At 46.8% G+C, this 24,705-nt stretch overlaps 1 long non-coding RNA gene across 1 annotated transcript; it reads right to left on the reverse strand.

The window, feature by feature from the left end:
- Positions 1 to 245: 245 nt before the first annotated feature.
- On the reverse strand, positions 246 to 9,161 carry LOC119954311. The gene is made up of 2 exons (XR_005458212.1): positions 8,773 to 9,161; positions 246 to 572 (listed from the first exon to the last, which is right to left on the reverse strand). It is a non-coding gene; the product is annotated as an uncharacterized LOC119954311 (long non-coding RNA).
- Positions 9,162 to 24,705: the final 15,544 nt, after the last annotated feature.

Genomic DNA, 24,705 nt, shown 5'->3' on the forward strand with positions numbered 1-24,705 from the left:
TATGGAATGGGGTCCTGGCTAGCATTTTCAAAAGTCCATGGAGTTTCCCCAACTCTTGAAAAGCAATCCCAAAAACTTTACTTCTTTTCACAGATGCTATCTGACCTGCTGAATATTTCCATTGGCACAGAAGTGAAATCAGATCCTGGACGGTATGAACTTCATCAGTGAAAATAAAGACTAGACTCAAGATCTCTCGAGATATGCCTTTAAGAACAGGAATAAATGTGCAAATGACCATGAAATATGTAACCATATCGTGGTTTTAATATGACATCATTGGTATAAACTGTCATTTATTCACGTTAGCCTCAGTGGGGACATTGACATCATCTTGCTTCTTTGGTCTTCCTCAAGCCTCCCTCAGCCCATATCTCAATGTTATCCACCCATCTAATTTTTCCTCATCCCCTTCCTTTGTCACCATCAATTCTTCCTTCAGGACAGGGCTGCCAGGTCTTCATTTATAATGTTCACATACAGTTACCTTTCTCTCTTCCCAACAGTGCTTAGCCATGTAGTACCATGTGGTTCCAACGCTGAAAATTATTTCCAACTAAAATTGGAAATAGCTGTGAAAACAATGGAAGAAAGTTTAAAGTGTCAATGTGACATTCTGCTCTGTTAACAGCGCCATTGACTTATTTCAAAGAGCAGAGTTAATGTCTCTGTGGCATTCACAGTGTTAATTTAGGCTGCATTATGTCAAGCTTTGTATGTCGTTTATGTTCTCTGTACAAATTAAAAGCCAAGGCAGTTATTATCTTCTGCTCAGCACTCTTAAAAAAGGATGCCGGATACTATTGTACCTGGACTCCAACATTCTTTGTTCTTGACCTTCAGATTAGTTGGGCATGCTGATCCAGCCAGGAAAATGAGCTTCGGTGGCATGACAGCACCTGTTCTGTGCATGATTCAATTTTAAACAGTCAGTGTCACTGACAGCAGTGGAAACGCAGGATTGTCAGTAACTGTGGAGAGAACCGACAGTCCACATATCAGCTTCCCATCTTTCTTCAGAGCACGTCAACAGAAACAGAATAAGGAGCAGGAGAGTGAGAGGAAACATACAGGAGATGTGCCAAGGAATGGTTGTTGCGTGGTGCAATAGATCTTCTCCGTCAAGTAATGGACAGAGGCATTAAAGAAATCTGACATTGTAGGAACAAAATAGTAATGTGAATATCTACACAAGTGGGAAGCCTAAAGCAAAGGCAAGAAAATGGAAGAGGTGCAACATCTGGAATACCTCAGGAAATTAATACAGAAGACACTGTTCAAACCCGCTCAGCCTCCAGCCTCCAAAATGAAAGAACAAGTCCATAAGGAAGATACAGTCCTATCTGCCTTAACAAAGGGTCATCTGGAGTCGAAACGTTAGATCTTTTCTCTCCCTACAGATGCTGCCAGACCTGCTGAGATTTTCCAGCATTTTCTTTTTGGTTTCAGATTCCAGCATCCGCAGTAATTTGCTTTTATTTTAGTCCTATCTGCCGTTGTGTTGTGACAGTGGTCCCTCCCTGCCTACCATAGGTTGACACTTAGGTTGAAGTGAGCACTTTACTGAGGGAAGAACAATGGCAACATATTGGAGAGGGGCAGAAGAAAATAAGGACCATCTAATAGAACATTACAGTGCAGTACAGGCCCTTCGGCCTTCGATGTTGCGCCGACCTGTGAAACCACTCCAAAGCCCATCTACACCATTTCATTTTCATCCATATGTTTATCCAATTAGCATTTCAATGCCCTTAATGTTGGCGAGTCCACTACTGTTGCAGGCAGGGCATTCCACGCCCTAACTACTCTCTGAGTAAAGAACCTACCTCTGACATCTGTCCGATATCTATCTCCCCTCAATTTAAAGCTATGGCCCCTCATGCTAGCCATCACCATCCAAGGAAAAAGGCTCTCACTGTCCACCCTATCTAATCCTCTGATCATCTTGTATGCCTCTATTAAATCACCTCTTAACCTTCTTCTCTCTAAAGAAAACAGCCTCAAGTCCCTCAGCCTTTCCTCATAAGATCTTCCCTCCATACCAGGCAACATCCTGGTAAATCTCCTCTGCATCCTTTCCAATGCTTCCACATCATTCCTGTAATGCGGCGACCAGAACTGCACATAATACTCCAAATACAATCGCACCACAGTTTTGTACAGCTGCAACATGACCTCGTGGCTCCGAAACTCAATCCCTTTACCAATAAAAGCTAACACACCGTACGCCTTCTTAACAACCCTATCAACCTGGGTAGCAACTTTCAGGGATCTATGTACATGGACACTGAGATCTTTCTGCTCATCCACACTACCAAGACTCTTACCATTAGCCCAGTACTCTGTCTTCCTGTCACTCCTTCCAAAATGAATCACCTCACACTTTTCTGCATTAAACTCCATTTGCCACTTCTCAGCCCAGCTCTGCAGCTTATCTATGTCCCTCTGTAACCTGCAACATCCTTCCGCACTGTCCACAACTCCACCGACTTTAGTGTCATCCGCAAATTTACACACCCATCCTTCTACGCCCTCCTCCAGGTCATTTATAAAAATGACAAACAGCAGTGGCCCCAAAACAGATCTTTGTTGTGCACCACTAGTAACTGAACTCCAGGCTGAACATTTCCCGTCAACCACCACCCTCTGTCTTCTTACAGCGAGCCAATTTCTGATCCAAACCGTTAAATCAGCCACAATCCCATGCCTCCGTATTTTCTGCAATAGCCTACTGTGGGGAACCTTATCAAACGCTTTCCTGAAATCCATACACACCACATCAATTGCTTTACCCTCGTCCACCTGTTTGGTCACCTTCCCAAAGAACTCAATAAAGTTTGTGAGGCACCCTCACCCTAACCCTACCCTTCACAAAACTGTGTTGACTATCCCCAATCAAATTATTCCTTTCTAGATGATTATACATCCTATCTCTTATAATCCTTTCCAAGACTTTGCCCACAACAGAAGTAAGGTCACTGGTCTATAGTTACCGGGGTTGTCTCTACTCCCCTTCTCGAACAAGGGAAACAACATTTACTATCCTCCAGTCTTCTGGCATTATTCCCGTAGACAATGACGACATAAATATCAAAGCCAAAGGCTCAGCAATCTCCTCCCTAGCTTCCCAGAGAATCCTAGGATAATTCCCATCCAGCCATGGGGATTTATCTATTTTAACACTTTCCAGAATTGCTAATACCTCCTTCTTATGAACCTCAATCCCGTCTAGTCTACTAGCCTGTATCTCAGTATTCTCCTCAACAACATTTTGTTTTTCCTGTGTGAATACTGACGAAAAATATTCATTTAGCGCCTCTCCTATCTCCTCGGACTCGGTGCACAACTTCCCACTACTGTCCTTGACTGGCCCTACTCTTACCCTAGTTATTCTTTTATTCCCTTTTTTTATAAATTTAGATTAGCCAATTATTTTTTCCAATTAAGGGGCAATTTAGCGTGGCCAATCCACCTACTCTGCACATTTTTGGGTTGTGGGGGCGAAACCCACACAGACACAGGAAGAACGTGCAAACTCCACACGAACAGTGACCCAGAGCCAGGATCGAACCTGGGACCTCAGCGCCGTGAGGCGGTTGTGCTAACCACTAGGCCACCGTGCTGCCCGTTATTCTTTTATTCCTGACATACCTATGGAAAGCTTTTGGGTTTTCCTTGATCCTACCTCCCAAAGACTTCTCATGTCCCCTCCTGGCTCTTCTTAGCTCTTTCTTTAGGTCCCTCCTGGCTAACTTGTAACTCTCAAGCTCCCTAACTGAACCATCACATCTCATCTTTACATAAGCCTCCTTCTTCCTCTTGACAAGTGATTCAACTATGTTAGCAAATCACAGTTCCCTCGCTTGACCACTTCCTCCCTGCCTGACAGGTACATACTTATCAAGGACACGCAGTAGCTGTTCCTTGAACAAGCTCCACATTTCAAATGTGCCCATTCCCTGCAGTTTCCTTCCCCATCCTATGCATCCTAAGCCTTGCCTAATTGCATCATAATTGCCTTTCCCCCAGATATAACTCTTGCCCTGCGGTATATAACTATCCCTTTCCATCGTTAAAGTAAACGTAACGAATTGTGGTCACTATCACCAAAGTACTCACCTACCTCCAAATCTAACACCTATCCTGGTTCATTACCCAGTACCAAATCCAATGTGGCGTCGCCTCGTGTTGGCCTATCTACATACTGCATCAGGAAACCCTCCTGCACACATTGGACAAAAACTGACCCATCTAAAGTACTCGAACTATAGCATTTCCAGTCAATATTTGGAAAGTTAAAGTCCCCCATAGCAACTACCCTTTAACTTTCGCTCCTATCCAGAATCGCCTTTGCAATCCTTTCGTCCACATCTCTGGAACTTTTCAGAGGCCTGTAAAAAACTCCCAATAGGGTGACCTTTCCTTTCCTGTTTCTAACCTCAGCCCATACTACCTCAGTGGACAAGTCTTCATCAAACGTCCTTTCTGCCAGCGTAATACTGTTCTTGACTAACAATGCCATACCTCCCCTTTTTTTACCACCTTCCCTGGGCTTACTGAAACATCTAAACCCCGGAACCTGCAACAACTATTCCCGTCCCTGTTCTATCCATGTCTCCGAAATGGCCACAACTTCGAAGTCCAAGATACCAACCCATGCTGCAAGTTCACCCACCTTATTCCGGATGCTCTTGGCGTTGAAGTAGACACACTTCAAACCACCTTCCTGCCTGCCGGTACACTCCTACGACCTTGAAACCTTACTCGTGACCTCACTACTCTCAATCTCCTGTACACTGGAGCTACAATTCAGGTTCCCACCCCCCTGCTGAATTAGTTTAAACCCGCCCGAAGAGCAGGAGCAAATTGCCCCCCCAGGATATTGGTACTCACCTTTATTGTGAAAAATCACTGCAGGCAAATTAGCCCAGGTTAACTGCTTCAAATGTAGTCATTTGAAATTCAGTAACCCTGACTTAAGTCAGAAACTGGCAAACTGACAATCTGTTGCCCCTTTAAATTGATGGGATTTTAATTTCCAGCCCTGCGGCCCTCATCCAGGTAAGCAGTAGCTCCCTCAGAGTAGTTTTTGCCGGGAAGAGATCCCAGGGGAAGCTGGGACAACATACTACACAGGAACATATACAACTGCCTTTGCTTTCATAGGTTTGTTCATTTAAACACAAATCATCCCATCGAGTGATAGTGTGTTTGCATTCAGGGTTTCAGAAGGTTGATATTTGATTATATACACAGAAAACTCATGGGAGGAATACAATTTTAAAAATTAGGTTATCCAAGAAGAAAGATTCACAAATGAATGAATTAAGATATTCGGCCACGAGGCTAAGATTTTTTTCATTTTGGAAAACATGACCAGACTTTCCTATGTCAGGGGAAAACCTTCCAAAACGCACCTGACTTTGAGATTCTTCTTTGTTCACACAGGGGCAGGGGTTTTGTGTTGCATTGTGCCGCAGTGGATTTCACAACGAGCATGGATGCTGAGGCAAGCCATTTGAAAGGCCTGCCTCAGTCCCACAACACGGCAGCCCAGCTTGCAAGATCATTTAAAGACCCCCGAAACCCCAGTGCTCACACCCTCCATCCCCCCAACATCCCCCCTCAATCCCCACCTGCCCCCATGCCTGGACTGTAACCTATAGGGCGCGGTCTAATGGAAAGGTTTCCAACTGTCATCTGTGGCTGATTTTGCTGGGGATTTCCCGCCAACTCTGTCGGCAGGTTCCCAACCGCTGTCTAACGACACTTTGGGCGTGAGAACGGGTGGGCTGGTTAGATTGTGGGTGAGACCAAAATCGGGTACCATGCCGGACGCCAATCTGTTCCTGATCCAACCGGCCCGCCTCCATTGGCAAGAAACCAATAATCACCAATTAAGTCCAAACGCCGTACCAGTAACGGGAAGGACCCCCCCCCCCCCCACATCGAATGGTCATCCATGATCTAACCGCCTCCCTAGCGAGTGGTCATGTGGGTGCCGTTCAGTACACACATTTAAAAACGTGAAGCCAGCGGAATGGCTGCTGAGGGGTTCCGAACAAGTGAGTAGCCATCTTCAAAATTGGGCAATCAGTAGGGGGGGTGGACTGCCATTGGTATGGGGTCTCCCTTGGGCTGGGGGTTGGGTGGCTGGTACAGCTGCCATCTGTCTGTCCCACCGAGCACCCCCGTGACAGACCCCCAATCGGTGGTAACATGGTGACGGTCACTTTAACTCCCACTGACCATGTCAGCCGCTGGCCACACTGCTGAAGGCTATTGCCAATAGGGAATTGGTAATTCTTGTAATGTGAGCACTTCAACGCTCCCAAGTGGATTCCCGTAGGTAGGTATGCAATGAAGCAGGTGATTGTTATCGCCTAGCAGCCCAATTAGGCTTTGAGGCCTGGAAATTGTGCCTGAAATCCAGAGGCATCAACATCACAGAGGCAGCAGCCAACGTTCAAACATCCAATAACTGGGCCACGGCCCTAGGGACATCCCCGCAACCAGAGGGTGTGTGTGTGGACCGGGGAAGGAACAAGCCCCCGGTTCAAGTATCATTTCCTGCGGGTGTCTGGGGTCCGGTGTCCAGGGGCCCAGCTGCAAATGGTGGTGCGTGTGCAGGGTGTGTTGGTTGGCCTCATGAGGGACTGCAGGGGATGTATGGGTTGGGAGGCCTGGTGGACCCACAGATCCAGGGTGAAAGCCACAGCTGACTGTCAGTCTCTCACCCTCTGACGTTTATCACCTAATGGATGATATTGTGGACCCAGTGGAAGCTGCCCTCATGGTGCTGCTGTTAGGCCAGACAGCCAGACGCCGGAGAAGGCGGCGGCGGCAGCAGCATCGACAGAGGCCCAAGACGGCGGCCCCTGTTCAGGGTCACGCCGCACTCCGAGATCCCGGCTGCCCATCAGGCCAGGGGGGACCCAGAGGGGGAGGCCAGCGACGGCCCCAGTTGTACAGGCATCGCTGGTTTGCGAACTGATGTCAGACAGCATATGTCGCAGGAGGCTCCGCCTCAACAAGGAGACGGGCGGCACCTGTGCCATTCCCTTGCGGATTTGGCAGCACCCACGTGGAGGAGGAGGATGTCTTGTTGTGCTCTTGGCGTAGCATAAGCGGCTTCCTTGATGTGCACTCTGACAAAGGAAGGTTCAGACGTGGAGATAACTTCAACACGTTTATTGAACTATTTACAATTCTCCTACTCGGGTTTGCCACTGCTGTTAATCCTTCTATAGCTACTCAGACTGACAAACCAGTCTGATACAATCCACATGGTGGGTGTGATCAACCCTTTGTCTGTACTAAGTGTCTCCACTGGAAAGAAGAAGATCATGTGTGCTATGTCCTTTATATATGGGTTGGTGTAATGCCCTCCTGTGGTAGTGTCACCTTGGTGTGTATCGTGAATGCCCATTGGTTATGTCCTATCTTACTGACCTATTGGTTGAGTGTCTGTGTGTCATGTCACTGGAGGTTACTTTCAGCTACTGGTTGAATTTCAGGCATTGTGCTGTCATTCCAGGTGAAAGAATCTTGTTTTACGGCTTAAATTTTTTTTCTGTGTTTTGGGACATTTCCCCTTTAAGTGGGCTACTCCTGCTCCTAATTCATACGTGTGTATGTTCATATGCCAATTTATATCCCCTCAGGTTACCCATGCCACCCAATGACCTCTCAGAATGCCTACTCCACCCATACCCTCTCACTCCACCACCCTCAGGTCACCCATGCCGCCTGCCTTCCTGGCCCCTCAGGTCACGCATGAAACTCCATGTCCAATTATTCCATCCAGCTCCCTTGGCACCCAATGTCCCCTTCGACCTCCATGTCCCAGGTATCCTTCACAGGCACTCAGCCAGTTTGCGTTATGTGAAATTGTCAGGAGCCGTACTATAGCAATGGGAATTATTTTAAAATAATTTGGAAAAAATTAAACAGCTAACAATTTAATAAAACCCTGAATTCAAACACACCATCATTGATTCTGCAAAGAAAAACAATTACTCCAGAACAAAAACAGGCAATCCTTTAAGTGACTATTAACAAATAAAAAAAGAAGAAACCTGCAGCGGAATTCTCCGTCAACGGGATGCTCTGGTCGGTTTCCCGGTGGCATGGTGGTGGCCACAGTGGGAAGTCCCATTGGTCGGCTGCGGGAAAGGAGAATCCTGCTGCTGGCAGGGGCGTTCCATGCAGGAAAATGCGGCTGGTGGACTGGAGAATCCCGCCTCATATGAAAGGCGTATTATGTTGCTACAGCCTCTTAAAAGTTTCCGTTGTTTTTGGATTAATAGACCACCTGCTGAGGTGAACCCATTACAGCATTTGAAACACAGCCAAACATTCATTATGGCCACAAATGTCATAACAATAGCTTCCAGATATATTGCCTGAAACTGACAGGACAGAATGGTGTCCCATTTCCATATCAAAGCAAAGTGACGATCAATCAATGGAGAGAAGCAGGCGAGGACATTTTTCAAACTTTCAAAAGCAGATTTTATTTTAAACAGTCAATCAATTTAAATCATAGCACAAAACATGACAGCATTGGCCTGCTGCACATTGTTTTTACATTTTTGATGCATTTTGGCACTTCCTTCATATGCCAGCAATTACACAATAGTTTTTGATATAAAGCTCAAGTTAACTTTGCAGGACATATCCCTTTGATGAACTATTGCATTAAAATATGCCAACATTACAATTTAATGTCTAATAGTAATATCTGAAGGTGTCAAAATGTTTTACATTTACCTTTCAAAATGTTCCTGACTCCTCACAGACTTCCCCAATGGTCAGGAACTCGCCAAGGAGGTGCATTTCGAGAGCTTCCTATACCAGCACATGGAATTTGTGTTTGGGAGGAAATACAATTTTTGTGTGCTCCTCAAAATGGGGACTCCAACCTTGGAAACTGTTTTATCGCACAAAGCCTTCCTGACCCTTGAAAAGGCCACACAAAAGTGTTTTGGCTTTGGGAAGGTGGAGGAAATTATTTTTACCAAGCCAAAAACAAAACCAGTTCCAGCATTTTGCAACACAATTTGCACCTCCGCTGGAAGATGATAATGCAGCCCAGTTTCCGAGTTTGCTAGACCTAAGACAAAGAACAGATTGTCCCCTCACCATGTACAGTCTGGCACCACTGCAACAGGATATTAATTAAGCAAATATTTCTCCATATCTGTGGCCTATTAGGCAATAAACTGTTTCTGTAATGATGAAATTACAACCCTTGGCCAAGTAAATTAAGAACATGCAAACTCATTGCTGCTACCAGCTTGAGTTCTAAGTGGCTAATTGTTGAATGATTTGCTGTAAGTGATGCTGATTATTAAGTTGCAGTTCTCACAACCATAAAAGTGAGATTGGAATGTTGTTCAATTTGCATTAAATAAATTGCCCAATGACATATTAAAACTAATTGTCAAAAAGTTGAGTTATTTTTAGAATTTACAGTGCAGAAGGGGGGCATTCGGGCCATTGAGTCAGCACCGGCCCTTGGAAAGAGCACCCTACTTAAGCCCATGCCTCCACCCCTTCCCCGTAACCCAGCAACCCCGCCTAACCTTTTTTTTTTGACACTAAGGGGCAATTTAGCATGGCCAATCCACCTAATCTGCACCTCTTTGGACAGTGGGAGGAAACCGGAGCACCTGGAGGAAACCCACGCAGACACGGGGAGAAAGTGTAAACTCCACACAGTCACCCAAGGCTGGAATTGAACTTGGGACCCTGGAGCTGTGAGACAGCAGTGCTGACCACTGTGCCATCGTGCCGAATTCAAATCAGCTTAGCACTCTAAATACAATTTTAACATGGGACAACAAATTGTGGGGTACCTCACCTACCGGGAACTCATCAGAAATTTAGACCAGCGCCCACCAAGGCTTCCCATCAATTAATTTTTAAAATACTCCTCCCTTTTGTCTACCTATCATCTGTCTCCCTCAACTTCCTGCCAGCAACAAAATGTCAGGCACATCACTTCTGGCACAGTCCACACACCTTACCAGGCTTGTGAGGACACTGGTACGAGGATGCCTTGCGTGCACCAGAGGCATGCAGAGTGGGAAAACAATGACGTCAAATGGCTTCGACTGCTGATCTTTTGCACATTCTGCCAATCTGGATATCACAGGTCTAAGTAACACCATCTCGTAATGATTCTGTGTAAGAGAAGCATGTCTACTTAGAGCAAGTCTTGATATTTTTCTTGATTTTGAAGGTACTGCATCCCAACAGGGAGGTCAGAGGAGTTGTACAGAAAGCCTGCTCAAGTCACTGCGGGCATAGCTGCATCGCTCCTTGGGCTGAAGTATGACAAGGCCATGGAGCCCAAGCTGCAGAAATGCGAAGTTGGGCTCAGAGCGAAGAGGCTCTCAACAAATCTTCTACCTACCAAAGGTGCGGCGATTTCAATTCAACAAGGAGGTTGTCGCAGAACTGCAACACCTGTTACAAAGCGGGGTGGAGGCCATGGAGTAAACGGTCGCACATTCAGCAACTCTCGCCCTTAGTGTTTTTTTTAATGGTGTTTGAGCCGGATTTTTCAGAAAATGTCTCAACATAAGTTGATCGAAGGGAGAGGAAAAGGAGGTGACCCTCAATTTATGGAATTGTGTCCAAATAAGAGTTGAAAAAGGAGAAAACAAAAGATAAGTGAAAGCAAGAATCAGGGGTCATCGAGCTCAATGGTAACGAGACAAAGTGTGTCCACGCCAGCTCACTGGTCAATGGAGCAATGGGTCGAGTACCCGAATGAGAATTTCACCAGGCATCACAAGGAGTGTACAGAAGATGCAACCCAGATTATAGCCTCGATTAAGGAGGTGGTTGACCGGGTGGAGGAGAAAATTATGACCTGGGACAGGAGATTCTAAAGTTGCAGGAGCTGGCGACTGAACGAGAGGAGGAGTCCACTGCAATGGCTTTGCAAATTAGCATACTACAGGACAGCCAGAAACAACTGCTAGATAAAGTGGAAGAGCAGCACGGTAGCACAGTGGTTAGCACAATTGCTTCACAGCTCCAGGGTCCCAGGTTCGATTCTGGCTTGGGTCACTGTCTGTGCGGAATCTGCACGTTCTTCCCGTGTGTGCGTGGGTTTCCTCCGGGTGCTCCGGTTTCCTCCCACAATCCAAAGATGTGCAGGTTAGGTGGATTGGTCATGATAAATTGCCCTTAGTGTCCAAAATTGCCCTTAGTGTTGGGTGGGGTTACTGGGTTATGGGGATAGGGTGGAGGTGTGGGTTTGGATAGGGTGCTCTTTCCAAGAGCCGGTGCAGACTCGATGGGCCGAATGGCCTCCTTCTGCACTGTAAATTCTATGAAGACTTGGAGAACCGGGTTTTGCAGGCACAATATCCGAATCGATGGGCTGCCAGAGGGGAAGGAGGGATCAGATGCGGGAGCGTATGTGGGGAAGATGTTGCAGGAGATGGTCGGGGCTGATGTGTTGGACAAGCCGCTGGAGGTGGACCGGGCGCATAGGGTGCTCGTACGTAAGCCCCAGGGTCGTGAGCCCCTGAGGGCCATGGTGGTGAGGCTACATCGATTCCTCGACAAGAAGCGTATCATGAAGTGGGCCAGGCAGACGAAACGGTACATGTGGGAAGAATCAGAGATCCGGGTGTACCAAGACTGGGGACCAGAACTCGCAAAGAGGAGAGCAAGTTTCAACAAAGTTAAGGTGGCCCTGTTTGAGAAAGACATTAAATTTGGACTGTTATACCCGGTGCGTCTTTGGGTTACCTTCGAGAACTGGGAACTGTACTTCAATTCTCCGGAAGAGGTGGTTACTTTCATGAAAGACAACAATCTGGCTTAAGGACTCTTAAATTAAGGACTCTTAAATTCTAACTGTGGTGGGCAGAGTTTGAGGGATGGGATGGAGTGGCGAGGAGGAGAGAATCATGGTTCTATGTTCTGCTTTGTCTTGTTTAAAATTTCAGTCTTTTAATTCTGTGAGTTAAGTTGCGATGTTCAGGAAGAACAGGGTTTGAGTGTTTTATTTTAAAAATAAAATGTGTTTTTCTCTCTTTTCTTTTCTCCCATCTTGATTTTGATTTAGTCTCTGTAACAAAGATGGTTGATTCTTGCATGCATACTTTGATTAACCTGCTTGGAGCTTCTTCTGTTGTGTTTGATTCTCTTTAAAAGTGATGTAACTGATAAGAATTGGTCAAAGGTGGAGGGGTAGATCCTGGCAATCTGGTATAACGACTTTTAAACTCAAACTGTGGGGGTCTGAGTTTGGGGGAGGAGTTTGGCGGGGAGGTGAGGAAAATGGTTCTATGTTTTGCTATGTCTTGTTTAAAATTTTGGTCATTTAATTCTGTGAGTTAAATTGCGATGTTCAGGAAGAAAAGGGTTTTGGTGTTTTAATATTTTTCTTTTCTTTCCTCTCTTCTGGTGTAATTTGATTTTAATTTACTGCTTTATGTATGATACCACAGAGGGAAGACATTTAAGATGCGATGGGGTGTTTTAGTTTCTGCAAGAATGATGATAGATTCTTGCATGCATAATTTCACTTAAGCTGCTTGAAGCTTCTTCCTTTGTGTTGGATTCTGTTTGAAGGTGATAGGACTGATAAGAATTAGTTAAAGGGGGAGGGGTTTGCCTCTTTACTTGCACGTTGGGGGAGGGTATGTTTGTTTTTTGGGATTATTGTTACTGTGTTGAGTGCTTGTTTTATTGCTAGGTGTGATAGAATCTGGCAGTCAGCAAGCTTTTTTGATGCCAGAGGGTGGGAGATGCTGAGCTAGCTGGATAGCTGGTTCACAGGAGCAAAGTGGGGGGAGAGCTGAGGAAAGACGAAGTGGGGGGGGGGGGGGGGTGGGAGGGGGTACTGTTGATGGATAAGGGACAGTTAGGAGACTGGAGATGAAGATCAGAAGGCATTCGCCGCCGAGGGGTGGATCAAGCGAGGTGTGGAACACGGACTAGGAGCTGGCCTAGGAAAGGTCATGGTTGACCGACAGGGGAGGCGGGCAAAAGCTACCCCCCCCCGACCAGGCTGGTTACATGGAATGTTAATGGACTGAACGGACCGGTTAAGAGAGCTCACGTGTTCGTACACCTGAGACAGTTAAAAGCGGACGTGGCTATGTTACAGGAAACGCACTTGAAGCTGTGAGACCAAATTAGATTAAAGAAGGGATGGGTCAGGCAAGTATTTCAGTCAGGACTGGTCTTTAAAACAAGGGGGGTGGCTATCCTGATTAATAAAAGGGTGACATTCGAGGTGGGGAGGATAACGGTTGAGCCGGGAGGCAGATTTATTCTGGTTAGTAGGAAGCTAGAGGGAATGGCAGTGATGCTGGTGAATATGTATGCCCAAAACTGGGATGATGTCGCGTTTATCAGGAAGGTGTTGGGGAAGATCCCAGACCTTGACTCGCACCGGCTGATCATGGGGGGTGACTTTAATACGGTCCTGGACCCGGGGCTGGATCGGTCCAGTGCTAGGTCGGGGAAGCTATCAGCAATGGCAAAGGAACTTCGGGGGTTCAGGGAACGCATGGGAGGAGTGGATGTGTGGAGATTTGAGAGACCCAGGAACAGGGAATATTCATTCCACTCCCATGTACATAAGGCGTACTCCAGAATAGATTTCTTCGTGCAAGATAAAACACTGCTAGCAGGGTTTGAGGACACTGAGTACTCAGCAATTATGGTCTCAGATCATGCACCACATTGGATAGACCTACGGGCAGACACGGGAATGTCCCAGTGCCCACAGTGGAGACTAGATACAGGGCTGTTAGCGGATGAGGAGATCTGTGAGCGAGTGACAGAGGCCATTCGGGGGTACATAAAGATCATTGACACAGGAGAGACTGCAGCTGGGGTGGTCTGGGAGGCACTGAAAGCGGTCATTAGAGGGGAATATATTTCGATTCGAGCCCACTGGGATGAAACTGAGCGGTCGGAGCTGGACAGGTTGGTCGGAGAAATCGTATAAGTGGGCAGGAGATACTCAGAGTCTCCAAATGAGGAGCTCCTGAAGGAGCGCAGAGACTTCAAATGAAGTTTGGTCTCCTTTCCACAGGAAAGGCGGAGAGTCAGCTGAGGAGGGTAAAAGTGGCAATATATGAACATGGGGAGAAAGCTAACAGGATGCTGTCACATCAGCTGAGGAAACAAGAGGCGGCGAGAGAAATAGGGAAAATAAAGGATTTGAGGGGGAAGACGGTGACGGACCCGGGGGTGGTGAATGAAGTGTTCCAGGAATTTTATATCCAGCTATACAAGTCGGAACCCCCAGATGGGGAGGAGGGCATGAATCAATTCTTGGGGAGGCTAGAGTTCCCAATGGTAAATGAGGAGCTGGTGGAGGCCCTGGGGGACCCGATTGGGCTTGGGGAGGGCTTGGGAAGGTGATAGAGGGACTGGGGGCAATGCAATCGGTTAAAGCCCCGGGACCTGACGGGTTCTCAGTGGAAATTCTCTGGGTTACTGGGGCCATGCCTGGTTAAGGCTTTCAACAAGTCCAAGGAGCTGGGAGTACTCCCCCCAACGTTATCACAGGCATCAATTTCTCTCATCCTGAAGCGTGACAAGGATTCAGAGAGCTGTGGATCGTACAGGCCAATCTCCCTCTTGAACGTAGATGCCAAATTATTGGCAAAGATCCTGGCCACTTGAATACAGGATTGTGTCCTGGAGGTAATTGGGGAGGATCAGACGGGATTTGTAAAGGGCAGGCACCTGACATCCAACATTAGACAGCTTCTTAATGTAATTATGATGCCAGCGGTGAGGCGCGAGGCTGAGGTGGTAGTTGCCATGGACGCGGAGAAGGCTTTTGACCGAGTGGAGTGGAAGTATCTATGGGATATTTTCGGCAGGTTTGGGTTTGGCAAGGGATTTGTGGAATGGGTACGGCTACTGTACCAGGCCATGATGGCAAATGTAAGAACTAACCGAGTTCGGTCAGAATACTTTAGTCTTTGTCGGGGGACAAGGCAAGGATGCCCGCTCTCCCCATTACTGAGTTCCCTGCCCTTAGAACCCTTAGCAATGGCTCTGAGAGCAGCAAATACCTGGAGGGGTAGAGTGAGGGGAGGGGGGGGGGGGGGGGTGTGTGTGGAACACAGAGTCTCTCTCTATGCGGTCGATTCGCTGCTTTATATCACAGACCCGGTGCGGGGATGACAGAAATCATGGAGGCATTAGGAGAATTTGGCCGATTTTCAGGCTATAAGTTAAACATGGGAAAAAGCGAGATGTTCGTGATTCAGGAACGGGGGCAGGAAAGGAGGCTGAAGGAGCTCCCTTTTAAAGTGGTTGGGAAGAGTTTTAGGTATCTAGGGATTCAAGTGGCCAAGGATTGGGGGCAGCTTCACAAGTTGAATTGGACAAAGCAGTGGATCAAATGAGAAGGGATTTTTGTAGGTGGGACATGCTCCCACTGACGCTGGCGGGGAGAGTTCAGACAGTGAAGATGACTGTCCTTCCGAGACTGCTTTTCTTTTTTCAGTGTCTCCCGATTTTTGGCCCAAAGACTTTTTTCAAAAGTATGAATGTGGCAATATTGAGGTTTATATGGGCGGGTAAAACCCCGAGAGTAAAGAGGACACTCCTAGAATGGGCCCAGGGGGAAGGGGGATTGGCTCTCCCGAGCTTTATTAACTATTACTGGGCTGCCAACATATCGATGGTCAGGAAGTGGGTAGTGGGTGATGGAGACAGCATCCTGCAAAGGCACGAGTCTGGAGGCTTTACTGACGGCGCCCCTGCCGTTCACGCCAGCTCGGTACTCCACAAGTTCTGTGGTGGCGGCAGCCCTGAGGGTGAGAGGGCAATGGAGACAGCAAATAAGACTAGAGGGAGCGTCAGTGTGGTCACCTATCTGTGACAATCACCGGTTTATCCCGGGGAGGTTGGATGGGGGCTTTAAGGTATGGCAGCGGGCAGGGATTGAGAGGTTTGGGGATCTATTCATCCAGGAGGGCTTATCAACCTTGGAGACATTAGAGGAGGAGTTTGACTTGCCGGGAGGGAACGGGTTTCGGTATCTTCAAGTGCGTGACTTTGTACGGAGACAGGTACCAAACTTTCCTCGCCTCCCCTTGAGGGGATGATAGGGTAAAGTGCTGTCAAAAACAGGGGTTGGAGGTGAGAAGGTTTCGGACATATACAGGGAATTGTTAGAGTGGGAAGGGGCCCCTATCAGAGAGGTGAAGAGGAAGTGGGAAGAGGAGTTGGGAGGGGAGCTGGAAACTGAACTGTGGGAAAAAGCCTTGAAAAGGGTAAATGCATCCTTGTCCTGTGCTAGACTCAGCTTGATTCAGTTCAAGGTAGTCCACAGGGCCCACATAATGGTAGCCCGGATGAGTAGGTACTTCGAGGAGGTGGAGGACAGATGTGGGCGGTGTGGGGGTAGCCCGGCCAACCATGTTCATATGTTTTGGGAATGTCCGAAACTGAGGGAATTCTGGCAGGGATTTGCAGATGTTATGTCGGAAGTCCTGGAATATAGGGTAACTCAGAGTCCAGAATTAGCAATATTTGGAGTCTCGGAAGATCCGGGGGCAAAGAGAGGGAGGGAGGCTGATATTCTGGCCTTCTCCTCCCTGGTGGCCCGGAGACAGATCTTGCTGAGATGGAGGGACTCAGAGCCCCCAAAATCAGGACTGTGGGTCAGTGATATGGCAGAGTTTCTCAGTCTGGAGAAAATCAAGTTTGCTTTAAGAGAATCAATACAGGAATTCGCCCGGAGTTGGCAGCCGTTCATCGATTTCTTTAACAAAAACTGCACGTGAGCAGTAAGGGGGGGAAAGGGAAAAAGAGGAGGGGGGAGAGGAAAATAGGAGGCATGGCAATGTTAAATAGGGACAGGGAATTTAGTATACGGGTAATTGGGGATAGGGCGGGAGAAGTGGGGTACGTGGTCTATTGTTTGATGTTATTTTAGGGGGCATTTTGTGCATCGACCCACGGGGGGGGGGATCAGAAATGGGAAATCCACGGGTGTCCCAAAACGGGGCTTACACTAGTGGGACTTCCCGTTCTGATTGTCCCCACCTCTTGCCAATGACCCTAAACGTCCGGATCCCCATTGAAAACATTTAAATACAAGTAACAGGCCTTCATGCCTGATAGTTTCTACCCCCCCATCCTGTTAGACTGTCCATTCACATCTGCATGCCCTCACATCCAAGTGACTCACAACAGGCCTGCCACAGCATACACCTGGTGAGCAAAACCTGCTAGAAGAGATTATGTGAATATTTGGCTGAAGGGGAGAGGGTCATGCCCGGGAATTCCACTGTCCACTGGAACTTGCCCCTAGCACAGCCCCCGGAACTGCACAGGCATTGCCCCATATCAGGGGTCACTGCCCCATACTAGGGGGTGCTGCACTGGCAGTGCCAGGTGGGTGTTGCGTTGGGAGGGGGGGTGGAGAAGTGTTCCTAGGGGGACAGTTCTGTGGCAGGGGGGATTCCAAGGGGCTGGAGTTGGGTGGTTGGTGGGGAGGGGGTGTCGGGTGGTGGGGCGAGGTTTCTATTTTTAATTCCTGGATTGAGGTGCCCTCTCGGCTATCTGCCGAACAATAAGATATAGAAAGCCACCTTTGCGGCTGGCAGCTTCCTTGCCATTCATCCCACCTGTTACACAACTCTGGCTATCTTTCAAAAAAACTCTACCCATGTTTCGAGTCCAGCGGTACATCCTCTCTGCAGAGCCAGAGCTGCTGGGTTTTTCCAGCAGGTTGTTTTTATGTCTCTGGGTGCTGACCTGTTCATCCTGATTAGCCAATTGGGTAGCATAAAATTGCCACAATTGCATAATGGTTTTAACTAGGCTGAGGCACATTGTTAAGTATTAGAGCAACTTGCGGAGAGTGGTAATTTTAAATATTGGATCAGATGCTGCCTAAGTACCAGAGGACAAAAATATACCATGGCAAACGTACAATTAAGACTGTTGTTGATACATTGGATATCATGACTTGTGCCACTCTATGTACAATCACTGATCCTGTATCCATTTGTTGTATTGTCACGCTTCAGGATATTTTGACCACCCTTCCATAGAGCTGATCTTGAAAGTTGCATTTTATAAACTTAATGAATGATTACAAGCTAAAAAAAAAAGGGGTGCATAAGATACTATACAATTAAGATAGAATGAGTAAGGCTTGATGTTGCGTCAGAGACTGCAAATAATAATATACTGGGACAATTCTCCCCGTAATAGATATACAATTCATGATCATTTTGTTGGGAGGATTTTGATCTCTTTCCAATAGTCAGGAAACAAAGCAGAATGTCAAACACCGAAACAGCAGACAGCTCAGTGAAAGGCAGAAAGGCCCCAGAATAGACAGGTCAAAATGTCAGAAGGCAGATCTGTTAATTTGTTTAGATTAAGGAAGATAGAATCATAGAATCGAATCATAGAATTCCTACTTTGCAGAAGGAGGCCATTCAGCCCCATCGAGCCGACATCAACTCTCTGAAAGAGTGCCTTACCTAGGCCCACTCCCCTGTCCTATCTCCGTAACCCCATAACTCTGCACATTTTTAGACGCTAAGGGACAATTTCGCATAGTCTGTAACCTGCACACCTTTGGACTTTGGGAGGTGTCATGAGAATGTCGCTTTAAGAAACGTTTGGCTGCTCATGTTACTGCAGTGATGCCAGAGTGTGGGTGGAGCTGAGCTCTGCCTCTGCTTTTTAGTTTCACTTTGAGAAAAGCTTGGGTATGTCTGTGTCTTTTTGGTTTCATTTTCAGTGTTGGAGCTGAAGCCAGACAAAGCAGGAGTACTGTTGTTCTCTCTGCCGTGAAAAGACTATCTCTTGATCATTTGGTGAATTCAGAATTATAAATGTTTTCAGTAGTGAATGTAAACCTGATGTGCTTCTGTTAAGAGGGGTTTCCTTTCTCTTCTGGATGTTGTTTGGGAAGTTATTAAGGATTACTTGGTGTTGTATTCTTTGGGGTTGTATTTGAATTGATGGTTGCTAAGATGTGCACTGTACGTTTTAAAAAGGTTCACTTGAGTTCATAGAATAAACGTTGTTTTGCTTTAAAAAATACTTTTCCATTTCTGCTGTACCACGCCTGTAGAGTGGGCCGTGTGTTCCCCATACCACAATCTATTAAAAGTTGTGGGTCAGGTGAACTCCATGATAGACTTTGGGGTTCTCTAAACCCAGAGGGAACCGGAGCACCTGGAGGAAACCCACGCAGACACAGGGAGAATGTGCAGACTCCACACAGCCACCCAATGCTGGAATTGAATCTGGGTCCATGCCGCTGTGATGCAGCAGTGCTAACCACTGTGCCACCATGTCGCTAAGATGACCAGTGGAAGTGCGATAATATAACATGTTTGTTATTTCATCTTGCAGTACAGAGATAAGTTGTGGCAATTAAATTAAGAAAACGTAACTATAGATATTGATCTGTTCCTTGTTATGGAATAAACAATTTAACAATTCAAATTAACCTTCACCTCATCTTTTGTTAACTCGGTTTATCATTAAAGATTGAAGGAATGCATGCACAAAAGTTATCTGATACTGATCACATGTGAGTTCTATTGTTATACTTCACCCCTAACAATGCCTCCCCACACTACCATTCCATTCCTGTCACCCACATCTCTCGATCCTGCTATCACACAAGGACAATGTCAGCTCCAGGAGAAATCGCCATTTAATCGCTTTCATAGCTGGTGCCACTGAACCCAATAATCTGTTGACAAACTCAAATTCACAAAGTTAATTTTGTGATTCCATCCAGCAGGCCCAAAGCTGAAACATTGGCTCTGACCCACAACTTCTGCTACAAACTACAGATCAGCCATGGTTCAGCAAACCTCCCTGCTGCTACTCTGTGTTGGTCTCAGAATATCCTAAACCAACATCCTTAGGCTCCATGTTGTCTGGGTTAAGAGCATTCCAGTATTACTCACACATATAAACATATTTACACTCACTGTAACTCCTTATTTGATAGTGGACAAAGCAAAATAAATCCTGTTACGTTGACTTTAACACAGAGCCAAAATTAACGGGCTGGATTCTCCTCCATTCCTGAGACTAAGTGTTGACGCTGGGGCAAAATTCATGGCTTCTCACAACAAAACTAGCGCCGCACCTGGACCAATTCACGACCGTTGAGGGCCTAGCAACAGCGCCACATGCAACATGATTGATTCCCATAAGAAACGGTGCCGGATTCGCTGCATTCACGATTGACACTCAGAAGGCTGACAAGTGGGAGCTGCATATACACACTTCACTCCCCACTCCTGCCCCCCCCCCCCCCCCACCTCCCAGGAAAAGGCTGCTCAAAGCTGCAGGGAGAGGAGAAGACTGGAGGGGGACTGTCAGACCTGTGGCCCCTCACTGCAGCAGAGCAGCAGGCCCGAGACGGGTCGGCAGGCCCAAGGAAAGGGCGGTCGCCGAGGTGGATATCGGCCTCGTGCGAGGAAGTGAGACTCTGCTGAGATGCGGTTCCTCGTGACACGTGTGTCAACATTCACCACCCTCACTTCCACACCACCCTCACACCACATCCACCACCCCTACTACGCACGGTAGCACAATGGTTTGCATTGTTGCTTCACAGCACCAGGGTCTCAGGTTTGATTCCCGGCTTGGGTCACTGTCTGTGCGGAGTCTGCATGTTCTCCCTGTGTCTGCGTGGGTTTCCTCCGGCTGCTCCAGTTTCCTCCCACAAGTCCTGAAAGACATGCTTGTTCGGTGAATTGGACATTCTGAATTCTCCCTCTGTGTACCCGAACAGTTCGCCTCCACAACCAAAAGGTGTGCAGGGTAGGTGGATTGACCGCGCTAAATTGCCCCTTAATTGGAAAACAAAATGAATTGGATACTCTAAATTTATTTTAAAAGTGTACCCGAACAGGCGCCGGAATGTGGCGACTAGGGAATTTTCACAGTAATTTCATTGCAGTGTTAATGTGAGCCTATTTGTAGGCACATTTTTATCATTATTGCCCACGGTCTAATCATGCATATTGTCTCGTGTCTTGCAGCACCTGCTGGTGATTGGGCGGGTCCTTCTGGTGACCCCATCCTCAGCCACAGCCACAGCCACACCCCCCCCCTCCCAACCTGTGCAGGGCAGTGATGAGGACACTTACAGGGAGGGGACCCATATGTCCAAGACACAGGACACCCCGGAGCTCGAGTCCGATGTTGACACTTATTTCCCGTCACAGCTGTCTCGAACACCCTCCAACACCCCAGAGACACTCACCTCGGTTGGGCACTTTAGTGAGCACTTTAGTGAGAGGCTCCTGGTGCTCCCCACACACATGCTCCGGTGCAGCAGGTGGAGGTAGGAACTCACGAGGGCACGGACAGTCGCGGGCGGGCTGACCCCAGGGACTAGCTGCTGTCCAGATGGGTTTAGGGCTTCTGGAACGGACAGTCCCATTGATTGCGGAGATGCAGTCGCAGAGCCAGGGACTACATGAGGGGTTGTCAGCGAGCATCCAGCTAGGTTTAGATACCCAGACTGTATGTCTGCTAAAGCTGTAATTAATATGTCATAAGATTGAGGTGATCATTCATTCCAATCACTTACTTGGTTACAGATAAAGGGCTAATGGAATAGTGTTTCTATTTTGGATGGTTCCCTGGGGTATAGATAATTTGAGGGATTGTGTTTATTCATAACTAAGCAGGTCATGGGACATCTTAGTGGGATACAGATGATGTGGGCAGCACGGTAGCATAGTGGCATAGTGGTTAGCACAATTGCTTCACAGCTCCAGGGTCCCAGGTTCGATTCCCAGCTTGGGTCACTGTCTGTGCGGAGTCTGCACGTTCTCCCCGTGTCTGCGTGGGTTTCCTCCGGGTGCTCCGGTTTCCTCCCACAGTCCAAAAATGTGCAGGTTAGGTGGATTGGCCATGCTAAATTGCCCTTAGTGTCCAAAATTGCCCTTAGTATTGGGTGGGGTTAAAGGGTTATGGGGATGGGGTGGAGGTGTGGGCTTGGGTGGGGTGCTCTTTCCAAGAGCCGGTGCAGACTCGATGGGCCGAATGTCCTCCTTCTGCACTGTAAATTCTATGATTCTATGATTCTAATTAATGGATCCAGGTCTGTCTGTTGTTTTCAGTTTTGCCAAATGCTGTTAGGTTGAGCAGAAGGGTCTGACAAGACAGACGTGAACTGGATCTGCTCTTGGAGTCTCTCTCCAAAAGGCCTATGCTGAGGACAGCATCTGTTAACACTATGTACAAGTGGAATTTGAACTCTATTAGGGTTGCTTCATAGAATCATAGAATTTACAGTGCAGAAGGAGGCCATTCAGCCCATGATTGGAATATTTATAATGGAAGTAAAGTTTTTCCCTTCATTTAAGAACTTTAACTGCTAATTGTAAAGCTATTTCTTTGATGTTAATGTGATTCATTCTGTGTTTAAACTGAAGTATGTTTTAACCTAAAATACCTTTATCTGTCAGTGGAATCACTCCTGGGGTGAAGTTTGCTTTCCTCACAGTATTAAAAATTGAAAATTGTTGGGGTTTCTCGTCTGATATCAAAATTGGGGTCTTGTCCGGTACCCTAACAAAATTTGGGGCTCTTTGTCGGGATTAAAAAGTATAAATCCTATTTTGGTTTGTGATTACTGAACTTAAAGACAGTGTGTGTGAGGAGCTGGTGCTTTCTTTCAGGTGTTGAATTCTGTTTTAAATAAGAGTGATTTGTGAAATGGCTCTTTCAGTGGCTAAGAGTTCCTTGGGTTTGGAAGAAGTCACACAGGGTGGTTTAGAAAGGATGGTTAAAACAAAGCTTTTCCATTTGACAGACTAGCTGCAATTGGCTTTACCTGAAGGGATCAGGAAGGTAGAGATAATTAAAGCAGTAGCTCAGCATTTAACTTTGGAAACGACGTCAGAGACACAGTCTGAATCATTGGAATTAGCTAAATTCAATAACAAATGAAGCAGTTGCAACATGACAAAGACGTGAGACAGTTTGAAATGGAATTAAAAGCAAAGGAAAAAGGAGAGAGAATTTGAACTTTTTGAACTTCGGAAACTGGAACTGCAAAGAGAATATCAACTTAAAACCTTGGTGGTAAAGGCATAGATTTAGCACAATTCAGAGGGAGGAGTAACTGCTCCTGGCCCAATTCCTAGTTGGGACAGGTTTACGTGTATACGAGCACTGCCACAGTTTGATGAGAAAGATGTGAAAGCCCTTTTTATCCCATTTGAGAAAGTGGTTAAACAATTGAATTGGCCAAATTGGGGGTACTGTTAGTTCAAACAAATTTAGTAGGTAGTGCGAGTGAAGTGATTGCATCATTATCAGAGGAGGGATTATGATGAGCTGAGAAAAGCCATTTTAAGTGGATAGGAACAAGTTCCAGGAGCCTACAAAGAGAAGTTTAGAAATATAAAGATAGAATTAGGTCAGACATATATATAATTTCAAAGAATGAAGCAAAATAATTTTGGTAGGTGGATAAGAGCATTAAAAAAAGACCACATGGGTGAAGCTGTTTGGGGAATTATTATTTTGGAGGAATTTAAAGATTCACTTCCCACAGTAGTGAAAACTCTGAAGGGCAAAGGGTTAAAACTGATAGACAAGCAGCAGATATGGCAGGTAATTTTGAATTGGTTCATAAATCAATGTTTTATTTTTGACATCAATTTCAATCTGTGAAGGACAAAAACTGAGAAAATGAGAAATTCAAAGGTGGTCAAGGCAAAGGAGGTATAGTTGGAGATATTGAACAGATTTTGCCTCAGGTCAAAAGGAAACTTATGATAGTCAAAGAGAGATAAGAAGAAAATGTAAATGTTTTTATTGTAATAAGGGGAACACACAAAGTTACAATGTTGGTGGCTTAATAAAAGTACTGGGAAGACAGGCTCTTTAAAACAGGATAAACTAGTGAGGTGTATTAAAGAAGTAAAAACACATGGTTGCAGCTGAAGAGGTACAAAAGAGTGTACAGCTGGCTCAGAGGTTATGCACCGACCCCCACAGTGGGAAATCCTCGGGGAGGGCTTTGATGCACGTTTGCCTAAGAATGGCCTTGATATGGTGAAGGTCAATGCATAACTGAGGTGTCCCCCACAGTCCATCAGAAGACATCAATCCCCTCACAATGCAAATCGTGCCCACACCCTGCCCGCTGACAAGTACGGCATCCTCCCCCTAACACAGGAACATAGCATGCACGCATGAGGGTGAGCCAACCCTCCCCATCTATCTCCCATGAGACCTCTCAATCAGAACCCCCATCAGAACCCCACCAGAGCCCCCAACAGAGACTCCTACAGAGACCCCCAACAGAAACCCCCTTAAGAGATTCCCATTGGAGAGCTCCAACAGAGACCCCCAACAGGGACCCTCATCAGAGACTCTCCATCAGAGACCGCCCATCAGAGACTCCCATCACAAAAACACAGTCCATCAGAAGACACCAATCCCCTCACAATGCAAATCGTGCCCACACCCTGCCCGCTGACAAGTACGGCATCCTCCCCCTAACACAGGAACATAGCATGCACGCATGAGGGTGAGCCAACCCTCCCCCATCTATCTCCCATGAGACCTCTCAATCAGAACCCCCATCAGAACCCCACCAGAGCCCCCAACAGAGACTCCTACAGAGACCCCCAACAGAAACCCCCTTAAGAGATTCCCATTGGAGAGCTCCAACAGAGACCCCCA

The sequence above is a fragment of the Scyliorhinus canicula genome, chromosome 19 (genome assembly GCF_902713615.1).
Source record: "Scyliorhinus canicula chromosome 19, sScyCan1.1, whole genome shotgun sequence".
NCBI lineage: Eukaryota > Metazoa > Chordata > Chondrichthyes > Carcharhiniformes > Scyliorhinidae > Scyliorhinus > Scyliorhinus canicula.